Source organism: Monodelphis domestica, chromosome 8 (assembly GCF_027887165.1).
Source record: "Monodelphis domestica isolate mMonDom1 chromosome 8, mMonDom1.pri, whole genome shotgun sequence".
In the NCBI taxonomy this organism is placed as follows: Eukaryota; Metazoa; Chordata; class Mammalia; order Didelphimorphia; family Didelphidae; genus Monodelphis; species Monodelphis domestica.
In genome coordinates, this window is record NC_077234.1 from 53,037,064 (window position 1) to 53,051,308 (window position 14,245).

Consider the following 14,245-nt stretch of genomic DNA (forward strand, 5'->3'; position numbering starts at 1 on the left):
TAATTTAAAATGCTCCTCTACCAAGGAATTCTGTCCTTATAGCAGCACGTAATCGATTCCATTGACTCCTTATAATCTCCAGAATCAAACATAAAACCTCTATCTGGCTTTTTTAGCCCTTCATAGCTTAATCTCTTCCTACCATTTCAAATACCTCCTGCTTTAACTCCCCTCTATTCTCTCATCAAGTGTTTCTGATCTCTTTGCTATTCCTGTCACAAGAAACTCCATCTCCTATTCTATGTGTTGTTTTTTTCCATGGGCTGTCCCTTGGATATTCTGCCTTATCATTTATGCCTCCTGTATTCCCTGGTTTCCTTCAAGTTTCAGCTAAAATTACTCATAAATATCCTTAATAATTATAATGCCTTCCTACAAAGATGATTTCCAATTCAACCTGTATATACATTTTTTAGTAAGTTATCTCCTCCTTTTGAATGTGATCTCCTTGAGGGTAGGGACTGTTTTTCCCCTTTCCTAGTATCTCTAGCACTAAACATAGTACCTGTAAGAAATTCAATGCTTAATCAATGTTTTCTTGTTGACTCCTATATCTTGTGCATTTGAAGGTTGAATGGTTGAATTTATCGACTTGAATTTTTAATCATTTGATGTGTGATGGAAGAATATAGGACAATACCAGAGCAGTGATAAAAGCAAAGTAGTTCTGATTGGTCAATATTTAATTTTTATTTTTTTATTTATTTGGATGATTTTATAACTCAGAAATGCCTCACTGGAGGGCTGTACCAAGCAAATACTTTAATTTCAAAGATCACAGTAACTACATGATTCTACTGTAGAATTTAAGCAAGTGCTAGATGTAAACTTAAATCTCCCAGTTTTTTTTCCTGTCAGTTACAAGGAGAAGCAAGGAAAAAGCTCTAAATCTAACTCAGAGAACAAGGATGAAATTAAGCCATTCATTCATTTAGCTCATGGCTAAGTGTGCAACCTGTTCTAACATCTATTGACCAGAATCGTTTTTGTACATGTGTTCACCTTTCATAATGTTTAATTTTACAAGACTACTTATAAATATTTCTTAGGTGGTGTTTATTATATGAAATGAGAAACATCTAAGAGAATGTAACCTAGATACATGCTCATTGCTAAGCGGAGACTCTGAGAAGGGAAAGCCAGGGGAATCGCATTAGAGTCTGTTTGTGTCGTAAAGGGAAGAAAGCTCCCACCCACCAAAGAGATTATTTTCTCTTCATCTCAGGAAAGGAAATATTCTAAGATGCATTTTTAAATTCTGGGATTTTTGTTTTTCTATTTCTGAGTTACACACAGTAGTGATAGAGAATATTGTGATGGGTAGAAAATGAGTTGGAGAGGTTGGGAGGACTTTGTCTTTGGAGAATGATGGAGGGAGTTGCAGTTCATCATTAAAGAAGAACTAGACATAAAGCCAGACCAGTTGAGTTCAAATGTTTTGAATGAGATTTAAAGGTATGTTGCAAAAGTGATTTCCCAGACAACCAGATCACATGTAAAGCCAAAGTCAAAGCTATGAATCAGTAGTGATGCAACAAAAACCTAAGAGAAGCAGTGAAGTCTACTCTACATGTCCTCCTCATTATCTTTATGGATAAAAGGCATTTATTCTAAATTTATCTATTCTTTGAGTGCATTTATGACATTTGATTTAATTAATTAATTAATTAATAATTATTAAGACATTTCTCTTGATATAAATAAATTACCTATGATTCAATTATGAAATAATATCCAGTATAATAGAGGTCAGGGAGATGAAGGAACTGTGACTGTGATTAAGTATTATATAAAAATTCTAAGTCTTACAATTGTAAAAACCATAGATAATAAGTATTTATGAATACTTTTTTTCTCATATAAGAAACCAAAGGCTGAAATGTTTTAAAGTGATATGTTTTATTACAAGATATTTTGTATATTTATAAAATATTTGATCATTGAGATAATTTGACTAAGCTTACTTTATATGTTTAAAGGAGATTTGCATAAATTCTAAAGGAATGTTTTCTGCTCCATTCATTAGAATTTCTTATTTACAAAATAATTTTAAACTATTTTAGCCTATAAAAGATTAGGTGATTTCCTTAGCATTTAAAACTCCCCTCCCAATATTTTTATCCCTCTTTCTAGTGTGTGCGTGTATAATATGTATATATCGTATTTCTACTCTTCATATTGTTTGTCCTAGTCAAAAAGATCTGCTAAATCTTCCATATATGTTCAAAGATACAAAAAAGCATATATGAGCATATATATAAGTATTTATACATATATGAAATGTTTCACATTTCTCTTTTTTGTTTTTATTGATATTTCAAATTGGATAATGGTTATACACAAATGTATATAGTATATATCCATTTATATATGTGAATATATACATATAGTTATGTATATACACTTTGAGAGCATGGGCCTTCACTCATCTTTCATGTTATGCCTTGCATTTAGCATATAGTAGGTATTAAATTAATACTAGTTGACTGACTGCACATCTCAATTACTTAATAAATATTTGAATTGATTGAATTATTCTTTTTTATTAAAATTTGGCAAATAGCAATGAGAATACAACATAACAAAATTTATGATATACAGGTAAAGTAGTACTTGGGGAGAATTTATCCCTCAAAAGACATATCAATAAAATAGGGGGGAAAGTAAAACAATAAATTGGGCACAAAGTTTTTAAAAAAAACTAGAAAAAGAAAAAATATAAATCCCTGATTAAAGACAATCCTGGAAATCCTAAAATTCAAAGGAGAAATTAATAAAATTGAAAGTAAGAGAACCATTAAACTAATAACTTAGACCAGGAAAAATAAAGTAGTACAATGGTTAATTTGATCTAAAAAGGGAAGAAGAAAATCAAAATACTAGTTTCAAAAAATGAAAAAGGTGAATTTACCACAAACAAAGAGAAAATTAAAGCAATCATTAGGAGCTACTATGACCAGATATATGCCAATAAATTATATAATCTAAGTGTATTAATTATACATAAATATAAATTGCTCAAATTGACAAAATAGGAAATAATATACTTATAGAATGTTGCAAATATAATCCTATCTCAGAAAAATAAACAAACTATCAATGAACCACCTAAGAAAAAAACTGCCATGACCAGATGGATTTCCAAGTAAATTCTATCAAATATTTAAAGAGAAATGAATCCCAAAACTATATAAACTATTTGGCAAAATAGAAAGAGTCCTATCAAATTGTTTTCATGAAACAAATATGATACTGTTGACTACGTCAGGAAGTGTAAAAACAGAGAAAGAAACTTAAAGTTAATTTTCATTAATGAATATAGATGCAACCTTTAAAATAAAATACTAGCAAGAAAACTATAGCTATTATTATATAATTATATAGTATTATACAATATTATCAAAAACATGATTTGTTATGAATAAGTGGGGTTTATGACAAGAATGCAGAGCTGCTTTAAAATTAGGATAACTATCAACATAATTGACCATATCAGTATTAAAATGAACAAAAAGTATATTATTATCTCAATACATACAGAAAAGGCCTATGACAATATACAGAATTGATTCTGATTAAAAGCACTAGAAATCATAGGAATAAAGAGGCCCTTCCTTAAGATGATGTGTCTACCTAAAACTTTCAGCAAGTATAATTTTCAATGTGGAAAAGTTAGAAGTCTTCCCAATAAGATCAGAGGCATGAAGCAAGGATGCCCATTATCACCACTATTATTTAATATTGTACCAAAAATCCTAGTTTTCACAATAAGAAAAAGAAATTGAAGAAATTAAAGTAGGCACTGAGAAACTAAACTATCACTCTTTGTAGATGAGATGATGGTATATTTGAAGAATCCTAAATACCCAGCTAAAAACTAGTTGAAATACTTAATAACTTAGGAAAGTTAGAAGGGAAAGACCAAATTGGAAAAAAATATTCACAGGATCTTTCTCTGATAAAGGTCTCATTTCACAAATACAAACAGAAGTGTATCAAGTTTATAAGACCTCGAGCCTTTCCCCAATTGACAAATGGCCAAAGAATCTGAACAAGAAATTTTCAGGTGAGGAAATCCAAGCTATCAGTAATTATATGAAAAAAATATTCTTAATCACTCTTAATTAGAAAAAATTCAAATTGGAAGAATTTTGAGATATCACTACATAGCTATCAAACTGACCAATAAGACAGTAAAATCAGGATTAAATATTAGAGGGGAACTGGCAAAATTGGAACACTAATGCACTGCTAGTGGAGTTGTGAACTGTTGCAAACATTTTGGAAGGCAATTTGGAGCCATGTCCAAAAAGCTATAAAACTATCAAAACTGTAATACCACTTCTAGGTCTGTATCCCAAAGAGAATTATAAAAAGGAAAGGACAATCTTGTGCAAAAATATTTAAGACAGCTTTTTTTTTCATGCAAAGAATTGGAAATTGAGAGGATGTTCATCAATTGGGGAATAGCTGAATAAATTGTGGTATATTATGGTAATGGGATATTATTGTCCTATAAGAAATGGTATGTAGGATATTTCAGAAAAAGTGGGAAAGTTATAGATGAACTGATATAGAGTGAAATAAGCAAAGCCAGGATAATATTGTATATAGTAACAACAATATTGGACCATGATTAACTGTGAAAGAATTAGCTACTCTCAGCAATACAAAGATCCAGGACAGTTCTAAAGGACTTATGGCAAAGAATGCTATCCACCTCCAGAGAAAGAACTGTTGGATTCAGATGCAGATAAAAAAACATCCTGTTTTTCAGTTTACCTTATCTATGTTTATTTTTATTTTGTTGTTTTTTGCTTTATGTGAGTATTCTCTTACAACTATGACCAATATAGAAATATGTTTTGCATGATAATACATATTATAACCCTAATCAAATTACTTATTTCTGGGAGGAGGAAGGAAGGAGACAATTTGGATCTTATGGTTTCAGAAAATGTATGTTGAAATTGTTATTACATGTAATGAGGAAGACAAAATATCTTTGAATTTCCTCATATTTATAGTGTTGCATTTTGCAAACTACTTTACAAAACATTAATTCTTTTCACCATCTGGTTACCAGTACTGCAGGATTGTTCCCTTAAAACAACTCTGAGAGGACATTAGGATCATTTTGCACTTTGAAATATAAAAAAGCCCCTGAAGATATGATAAAAAAAACTTATAGTCTTAGAATTAATTATTAATCATCAAGATCAAGATCAAGAACTCATTTTGAAGTGACTAAACAGTGCCAAAATATTTAGTCACCAATTCTTTTTAGAGCATAGATGTGCTTCTGTGTAGCCATTTATTTATTACTTTCTTTTGACCCAAATAATTTTTTGTTTGTTCCTGCATTAATAGTGTCATGGGAATGATAATAGTCATTACTAGATATGCTAGATTTAGTAATAAGAGGTGGATTAATTGAAATTAATTGAGGAAATAAAAGAATCACTCTGCAAATTAAATGAACTTATATTGAGAGAATCCTAAAAACACAAACAAAAAACTAATTGAAACACAACTTTAGCAAAGTTGCAGGAGATTCAATAAACCTCTATAAATTGTCAGCATTTCTCTATAATACTAAAAGATCCAACAGCAAGAGATAGAAAGAGAAATCCTATTTAAGACAACTGCGAACAGTATCAAATACCTGGGAGTCTACTAACCAATACAAACCAAAGAATCATATGATCTCAACTACAAAAAAACAAAACAAAACAAAAAAATCTTCCTACACAAGTAAAGTCAGAGGCAAAGAATTGGGAAAATATTAAATGCTCGTCTTTAGTGTTAATAAGGAAAATTAAATTATGCAGGAAAGTGTGTCATTTTGCAGAGAGATGTGGCATGAGACCAGCAGGAAGATTCTGGAACTTTGAAGGAAGAGTTAGGCTGGGACTGACTGGTAGCTGTCTCCCTAGAGAATATCTGGAGGTGGTGGCTGCAGATTTCCTTGGTGGCTAATCCTGTCCTTTCCTGCTTACTGTATTTCATTGAGGCATTTCCTGTGTACCTGAACCATCTGCAGTGATTGTGAAATTGAGTCTGGATCTTGTTGGATCTAAGACTTTCCCTGGCACTAGCAAAAGCTTACACAGACTGTTTCCATAAATCCATCTAAGGGGGCATTTAGTTGTAGGTATAGTTAAGATCAGGGACTGGGGATTTAGGCAGTTAGGGAGGATTAGAGCAGGAAATTCACTCAGAAGAAATCTCTATGAAGAGATATTTAGATCTGGTCAGTTTAGGTAGATTGACCATAGCCTAGATTATCCCAAATCTCCCTTTTACCTTCCCTTGTTTATTAAATACAACACTCTGTCCCTGTTATATAGTGGTCTGTGTTTATTGAGCCACAGTTTATTCTTCTGATATTGACCCTACATTGTAACATCTAATCCCATCCCCAAAATCTCCACCATTACTTCAGTAGGCTGAGTCAATGTATTAAAAATGACAATTCCTCCTAAATTAATTTACTTATTCAGTTCCATACCAAGCAAACTACCCAACAGTCATTTAATGAACATAGAAAAAAATAATGAAAAATGTTGGAAAAACAAAAGGCCTAGAATATAAAGAGAATTAATGAAATAAATGAAGGAAGGTGGGCTTAGTTGTATTGGATCTCAAATTATATTATAAAACAGCAACACCCCCAAAATTTGATACTGTTTAAACAATAAAATAGTGGATTGGTAGTAGTCTCTCGGTAACCGGGGATGACGATTGTCTTTGTGCGTTTTTGTGCACAAAGACACTTGTGCATGAAGATTTAAGTGGAAAAGTCGATGCACAGAGACAGTCCCACTCTCTCTGCATTGGAAGCCTGGGTCCAGTGGCACAAAAAATTGTTACGCCTGGAGACTTCCTCAGCTGCATTGGATGGCTGATTTCTTTTGTGCTCCAACACGCCCTAAGCACTCCACGGTGCTTTGCTGCGTCGCCCTCTCAGCCGTTGAACCTTCTTGTTGGTTTCTTCCGCCTTTTCCGCTGAAGCAGTCTTCACATGCTGGGTGAGCAAAGCCCTGGTTCACCAGGGGTCGACGTCGACCCGATGGCTACCCTCACAAGGTTTGGCTGGCCTTTCGAAGCCATTACCTGGGGTGTGGCCACTGCCGCATGCTAGCAGCTACTGGGAGCCACAAGTGAGAGCTGGGTGTCAGGTGGGGTTCAGAGGCTGGAGAGCTGCCCTAGCAGGGCACAACAAGCCCTCCATACCAGAGACACTACCCCTCCCTGAGCACCCCATACACCTCATTAGTGGATTAGTGGAATAGTAAATGAACATAGTTATCTAATGTTTGAGAAACCTTAAGGTCCCAACTTACGCATGAACTCATTATTTGACAAACCTGTTGAGAAAACAAGAAAACAATATGGCAGAAACTAGTCAAAGGCCAACACTTCATGCCATAGACCAAGGTAAAGTCAAAATGGATACATGACTTAGAAATAAAGGAGAATATAATGAACAAATTAGAGAATCACTAAATAATTTATCTGTCCTATCTAAAGAAATGGAAAGAATTTATTTCTAAATGAGACCTAAAGAATATTCTGAGATATAAAATGGATCACTTTAACTACATTAAATTAACAAGGTTGTGCACAAATAAAATCAATGAAATCAAGACCAGAAGATGAACATCAAACTGGGAAATTTTATAGCAAATATCTTTGACACAAGACTCATTTCTCAAATATTTAGAGAACTTGGTAAAATTAAAAGAAAATATCATTACTCAGATGATAAATCGTAAAAGATATGGACAGACAGTTCTCGATTGAAGAAATTAAAACTTTTATTTACATGGAAAAATGCTCCACAATCACTATTAATTAGAGGAATGTAAATTAATAAATCCTGAGGTATCCACCCACAGCTATCAGACTTGCTAACATGACAAAAAATAGAGAATGACAAAGGTTGGAGGGGATGTGGAAAAATTGGGACACTCAAACACTATTAGTGAGACATGAACAGATTGGTTCTGGGGATGAAATTGAAACCGTGCCCAAAGTGCTGTAAAACTATACATACTCTTTAGCTCAGCAATAGCACTGTGTCTGTGTCCCCAAGGGAGAATTTATATTGGAAAAATACCTACTTATACCAAAATATTCATAGTAGCTCTTTCTGTGATAACAAAGAACTAGAAACTAAAGGGTTGTCCATCATTTGGGGAATGCCTAAGCAAGTTGTGGCACATGATTGTAGTGGAATACTACTGCTCCATAAGTAATGATGAAAAAGATTATTAAAACAAAATTTGGACCTAAATGAAATGATGCAAAGTAAAGTAAGCAGAAACAGGAGGACTTTGTTCACAGTGACATCATTAAAGTATAATGAACTGTGAATGACAACTATTATTAGCAATAAAAGGATCTAGAACAACTCAAAGGGTCTCTTGATAAAAAAAGGCTATCCACCACCATAGAAGCAAATGAAAGAGTCTGAATGAAGAATGAAGCACTCTTTTCTTCACTTTATTTCTTAAAATAATTTTTTCTCTAGTGTGTCTTCTTTCACAATATGGCAAATATGGAAATATGTGCCCTATGCTATCACATATGTAACCAATGTTATATTATCTACTCTCTTGGGGAAAGATTGAGTAGAAAGGGAGAGAACATGGATCCCAAATGTAAGAAAATAATTATTAAAATTGTATTTACATGGAAAAATTAAAATTAAATTAAAAAAGAGAAATTGATTCCCAAATGTCAGAAAAATGATTATTAAAAATTTTATTGACAAGAACATCATTGCTAATTTCCAAAATGCTAAAATAAAAAAAATAATTAAATACTGTGTAGGTACAGTCAGAATAACACAAGATTTAGTCATTACATTAAAAGAACATTGGACATGGAAGAACATTTCATAGAGCAAAACTGGGTTTCTAGTCAAGAAAAAAATATATCCAACATAGCTGAACATAATTATAAAAAGTAAAAAAATTGATATTTAACAAACTAAAGGAGTTTCAACTATTCCTGGGGGCAAACCCAGAACACAGCAGAAAATTTGATCTTTAAGTAACATGTAAAAGTAATGAAAAATTAATCATAAACAGCACCAAAGTTCAAAATGTTTGATTCCTCTGTGGGAAAATGTCATCAATACTCCCTGTGAATGGGATCTTGCCTGGTTATTTTGAAGGGGCAAGTATAGAAAGAAGACCTGAGGTCGAAAGAATGTAATGAAATGAGCTGAAATGGTTGTGGAATATACCAGGAGGAGGCAGAGAGGAATGGACATCTTATTTGTAGGAAAAATGAGTGGAGGAACTGCCACAGATAAGGGGACAGTCAGGTGAAGGACTGGGAATGCTAGAACCCAAATCTCAATGGACCTGTGATAAAGAGGGAACAACATGCACAATTAGAAGCATAAAAGTTTTCTTAATGTACAGAGAAACAGGAGGGAAGGAGGAATGAATAATGAAGGGTTTGGGAGGTGGACTGAAGGAATAAGAGAGGGAAGGGTGGGTTAAAAAAAGAAAAACAAGGAAATAATAAAAGAGAGAGAAGGGAGGAATATTTAGAGAGGAGTATATATCTAGATGATGGGGGGAGTTGGATGAGGGGAAAGCAAATCAAGAAGTAGGAAAGCATAGTTGAGGGATAAGGAAGGGATTTGGGGAAAGGTAGATAGAATAAGAAATAAAAGGTAAGGAGGAAGGGATAAGATACTCTCTTGAGTGACCATTGGAAATGTGAACCAATTTGGAATTAACAAAGCAAAGGGAAAGGATAATGGAGGATCTTTCAGAAGGGATGTGAATAGAAGAGATATTGATCAAAGGAATTTGGACATCTGAAGAGGGATAGGACCAAAAGAAAGAAGAAATGAACAAACAGTGAGGGGGAATGGAGTTGATGGAAATACATAACTAGCAACTATGAAGTTGAGTGTATAGGGATGAAAAGAGACACATGCATGCAAAAAAAAATGGATAGCAGAAAGAATTAAAAACTATGACCTGACAATATATATTATTTACTGGAAATATACTGAAAATGAGAAACACATATAGAGTAAAGGTGAGTGGCTGGAGCAGAATACACTATGCCTCAGCTAGAAAAGGCTGGAGTAGTTATGATTTCTGAAAGAGTCCGGGATAAATTGGATATAATTGGAAGGGATGAGAAGGGTAACTGTATTGTGTTGGGGGAGAGAACTATAATGGATAATCAAGTATTATCAATAGGACCTATAAGTTTTAAGGGTAATAGCTTCTAGATTTTTAAAGGAAAAACTAAATGACATATAGATGAAAATAGATATGTGGACTTTAATTTTCCCTTCTCAGAACTAGCTAAATCTAACCAACAAATAAGAAAGAAGTTAAAAAGCTGAATAGAAACTTAATTAAATTAAATTAAATAGATATCTAGAAGGCCCCAACACACCTCCATGAAGTTAGTGGTAGAGCTAAGACTGAGCATACACATAATCCAAACGAAGTTTTTAATTGGACAACAGTAACTTAGAGAACAGAAATATTCTGCAAACTCATATCATGTAGGTAATCTTCCTGAGGGATGGTGGCACTGAAACAAAAGTTCCACTGGGTATGGCCAAGATGGGAAAGACTTGTTTTAAAAAGAGTGGAGTCCTAAAAACAGATAGTGTATGCTGCCTAAAGACTAATCTAGCAAAATATGGTCCTCTTATAATATATTGAGAACCAGATAGACAAAAGTGATTAAATTAAATGTTGATAGGAGCATAGAGAAAGAGGCCTAATTTCATATTGCTATAGCAGCTGGAATTTTTTTAGAAAACAAGATGGAAATATAAGGCTATTCATGCTAATTTATCTAGAAAACCCATTGCCAGAATTAAGCCCCAAGGGCATTATTTAGAATGTTAAAAGATGTGTATTGCATATGTGAAAATATTTATGTAAGCTTCATTTTTTAGGACAAAATAACTGAAAATAAATGCTGTGAATGGGAAAATGGATGAATAGTGATATTTGAGTGTAATGGATTATATTGTGTTACTAGAAATGACAAAATTGGCAATATAAAGAAAATATGTGAAGAATAAGAAGAAAAGAGAAGAGAATAAGAATAATACATACCATGATTACATTAAAATAAAAAACATCGAAAGAAAAAAGTACTCAAGAAAACAAATCTAAAGTGAACTCAAAAATAGAGTATGTTTATATTAGCTCACATATATAATTTACATATGTTTTAAAAATTATAAACAGGTTGGAGTTTGTGATTTTGTACATAATCTTTTTTTTATAAATTTGTTTACTATATTTTTTCTTTGTGGTGGTGATTACTAAGCATATAATAAAAAATTACATATTGACATGAAAAAAATAAAAGTAAATAAAACAGAAATGGCATTAGTTATGAATTGGTTTGAATCAAATTCTGGCTCTGATATTTAGTAACTATTGATCTGTTCATAAATCCTTTAACATTTTTCTTATTTTTCTCATTTATAAAATAGAGACAGTATTTGTGCTATTTATCTCATAAAGTCATAACAAGAAAAATTCTTTGGAAACTTTAAACATTAAACAAGTGGTTTTTTTAAGTGACTATAATTTGTTAGACATTGTTCCAAATGCTTAAATTGCAATTATATAAAAGCAAGGGATTATTATCATATTTTATTACTCTATTTCATGATATCATCAACTATTATATACATATATATTCTAATTGGAAGTCAGAAAAGTATGTAACCTTAGAACTTTTACCAATTAATTTTCTGAGTTAGGGCAAGACAGTCTATTTCCTAGAGTTCAAGTTTCTTTGTAAAGTGCAGTTAGATTAGATAACTACTAAGTACCCTTCTGGTTTAGATTTATGTTTCTTTGGTTTTCTCTCTTTAAAATTAATGAAATAGGAATAGCCTCAGTGTTCTACCTATTCCTTAGCCATAGATACCAATGGGCATGATTTTTATCTACATAATTTGTTTTCTCTTTAAAAGGAAACATTTAAGAAAAATGAAAAAAATCATATTAACTCTCATTTTCTAATATACAGACATCATTTTCAAGATAAATTAATCATAACAGTGCCTATTTTGAATTCAGCTTTTTTCCTTTCCAATCCACATAATCAACTAGGTTTCTCTTAAGTGCAGGTCTGACCTTGACATTTTCACTGACATTTCTTATTTATCAAATGAATTAATTGAATGCTGCCTTCTTTAGGTTTGATACACAAGTGCATTAACTTGTAAAACTCTTCCCAGTCTGGTTTCAACCTATCTTCTAGTATTATTACTCACTGTTCTCCTTCATATTCTCCATTTGTTTTTTCAGTATTTACAGTCTATATCCCATATTTCTATTATGTTTCCCTCCTTACTTCTGCCCCATGAAATCCTAAGCTTCCATCAAAGCTCCATGAGTATAATAATTAAGCTAGAAAGTATCCAGGGAAAGGACTCATGGGTGAAAAAAGCCTGGAGATAATGCCATAGGAGTACAAGTTTAAAAGAAAAACTGGCAGTATTTAGTCTAAAGAAGAAAAGATTTAAGGAGTATATAATAGAAGGGAAGAAAGGAAGAAAAGGATAAGGAAGGAAAGAAGGAAGGAAGGAAGGAAGGAAGGAAGGAAGGAAGGAAGGAAGGAAGGAAGGAAGGAAGGAAGGAAGGAAGGAAGGAAGGAAGGAAGGAAGGAAGGAAGGAAGGAAGGAAGGAAGGAAGGAAGGGAGTGCTAGGGAACGGGAGGAAATAATGATCTTAGTATTTATTTGACTTTATAAACATTCCAATTTTTAAAAACTTCACTTAGCTTATCATACAAAAATGTATAGGTAGAGGCAGCTGGGTGGATCAGTGGACAGAGAGAGCCAGACCTAGAGATGGGTGGTTCAGGGTTCAAATTTGACTGTAGATATTCTCTAGCTACGTGACCCTGGCAAAATTACTTTGCTCAGCCCTTTGTTCCTTGGAACCAATACAAAATACTGATTTTTAAGACAGAAAGTAAGGATGTTTTTTAATGAATAAGGATCAGAATTTTAGATTCTTTATGCATTACTTTTAAAAATAAATTTTATTTTTTTCAGATTACATGTCAATACAATTTCTTAATATTCATTTTCTGATATTTTGAAATCCATGTCCTCTTCATAAGAAGGCAGGTAATATTATATAGGTTGTACATATGCTATCATATAATACCTATCTCCATGTTCCTCATGTGAAAGAAAACAAATATTGCTTATACTAGAGAAAAAACTAAGGTGGAAATAAGGTCTATAATAATATGTTTCGTCTGCATTATGACTCTGTTCCTTCTCTAGCAGTGAATATCCTTTTTCTTCTATGAGTCTTTGCAGTTGTCCTGGATTCATGCTTTGTTGAAAGTAATTAAGTCATTCATAGCTGATAATGCTACATTATTGTCGTTACTGTGTGCAGCATTCTCCTAGTTCTGCTCACTTCACTCTGCATCACTTCATTAAAGTATTCCCAGAAATTTTTGTGATCTTGTTCATCATTTCTCATGGTACAATCGTATTCTTCTACAAACATATATCACAATTTGTTCAGCCATTCCTCAAATGATGGACAGCCTTTTAGTTTCTAGTTTTTTGCCACCACAAAAACAACTGCTATAAATAGCTTTGTACAAATGGGTCCTTTCCCCTATCTTTAATTTCTTTGGGATAGAGACATATTAGAGGTATTGCTGGGTCAAAGCTTATGAATAGTTTTATGGACCGTGAGTCATGGTTCCACAATGATCTCCAAAATGATTACATCTGTTACTAACTCCTCGGGTAGAGTATTAGTGTCCCAACTTTTCACATTCCCTCCAGCATTTATCATTTTCCTTTTTTATCATATTACCCAGTCTAATGAGTGTGAAATGGTATATCAGAGTTGTTTTAATTTACATTTCTCTAATCAATAGTGATTTGGATCATTTTTTGTATGACTAAAAATATTTCATTTTCTTCATCTGAGAATTGCCTGTTCAAATCTTTGATAATTTTGTAATATATATTTGTATTCTTATAGATTTGATGCATTTCACTATGTATTTGAGAAATGAAACAATTGTCAGAGAAATTTAAAAGATTCTTCCCCGATGTGTTGTTTGCCTTTTAGTCTTGGTTTCCTTGATTTTGTTTGTGGAGAAATTTTTAAATTTAATGTAGTCAGAGTTCTCTATTTTGCATCTCATAATGTTCTGTATGTCTTGTTTTAATCTAAATTCTTCCCTTTTC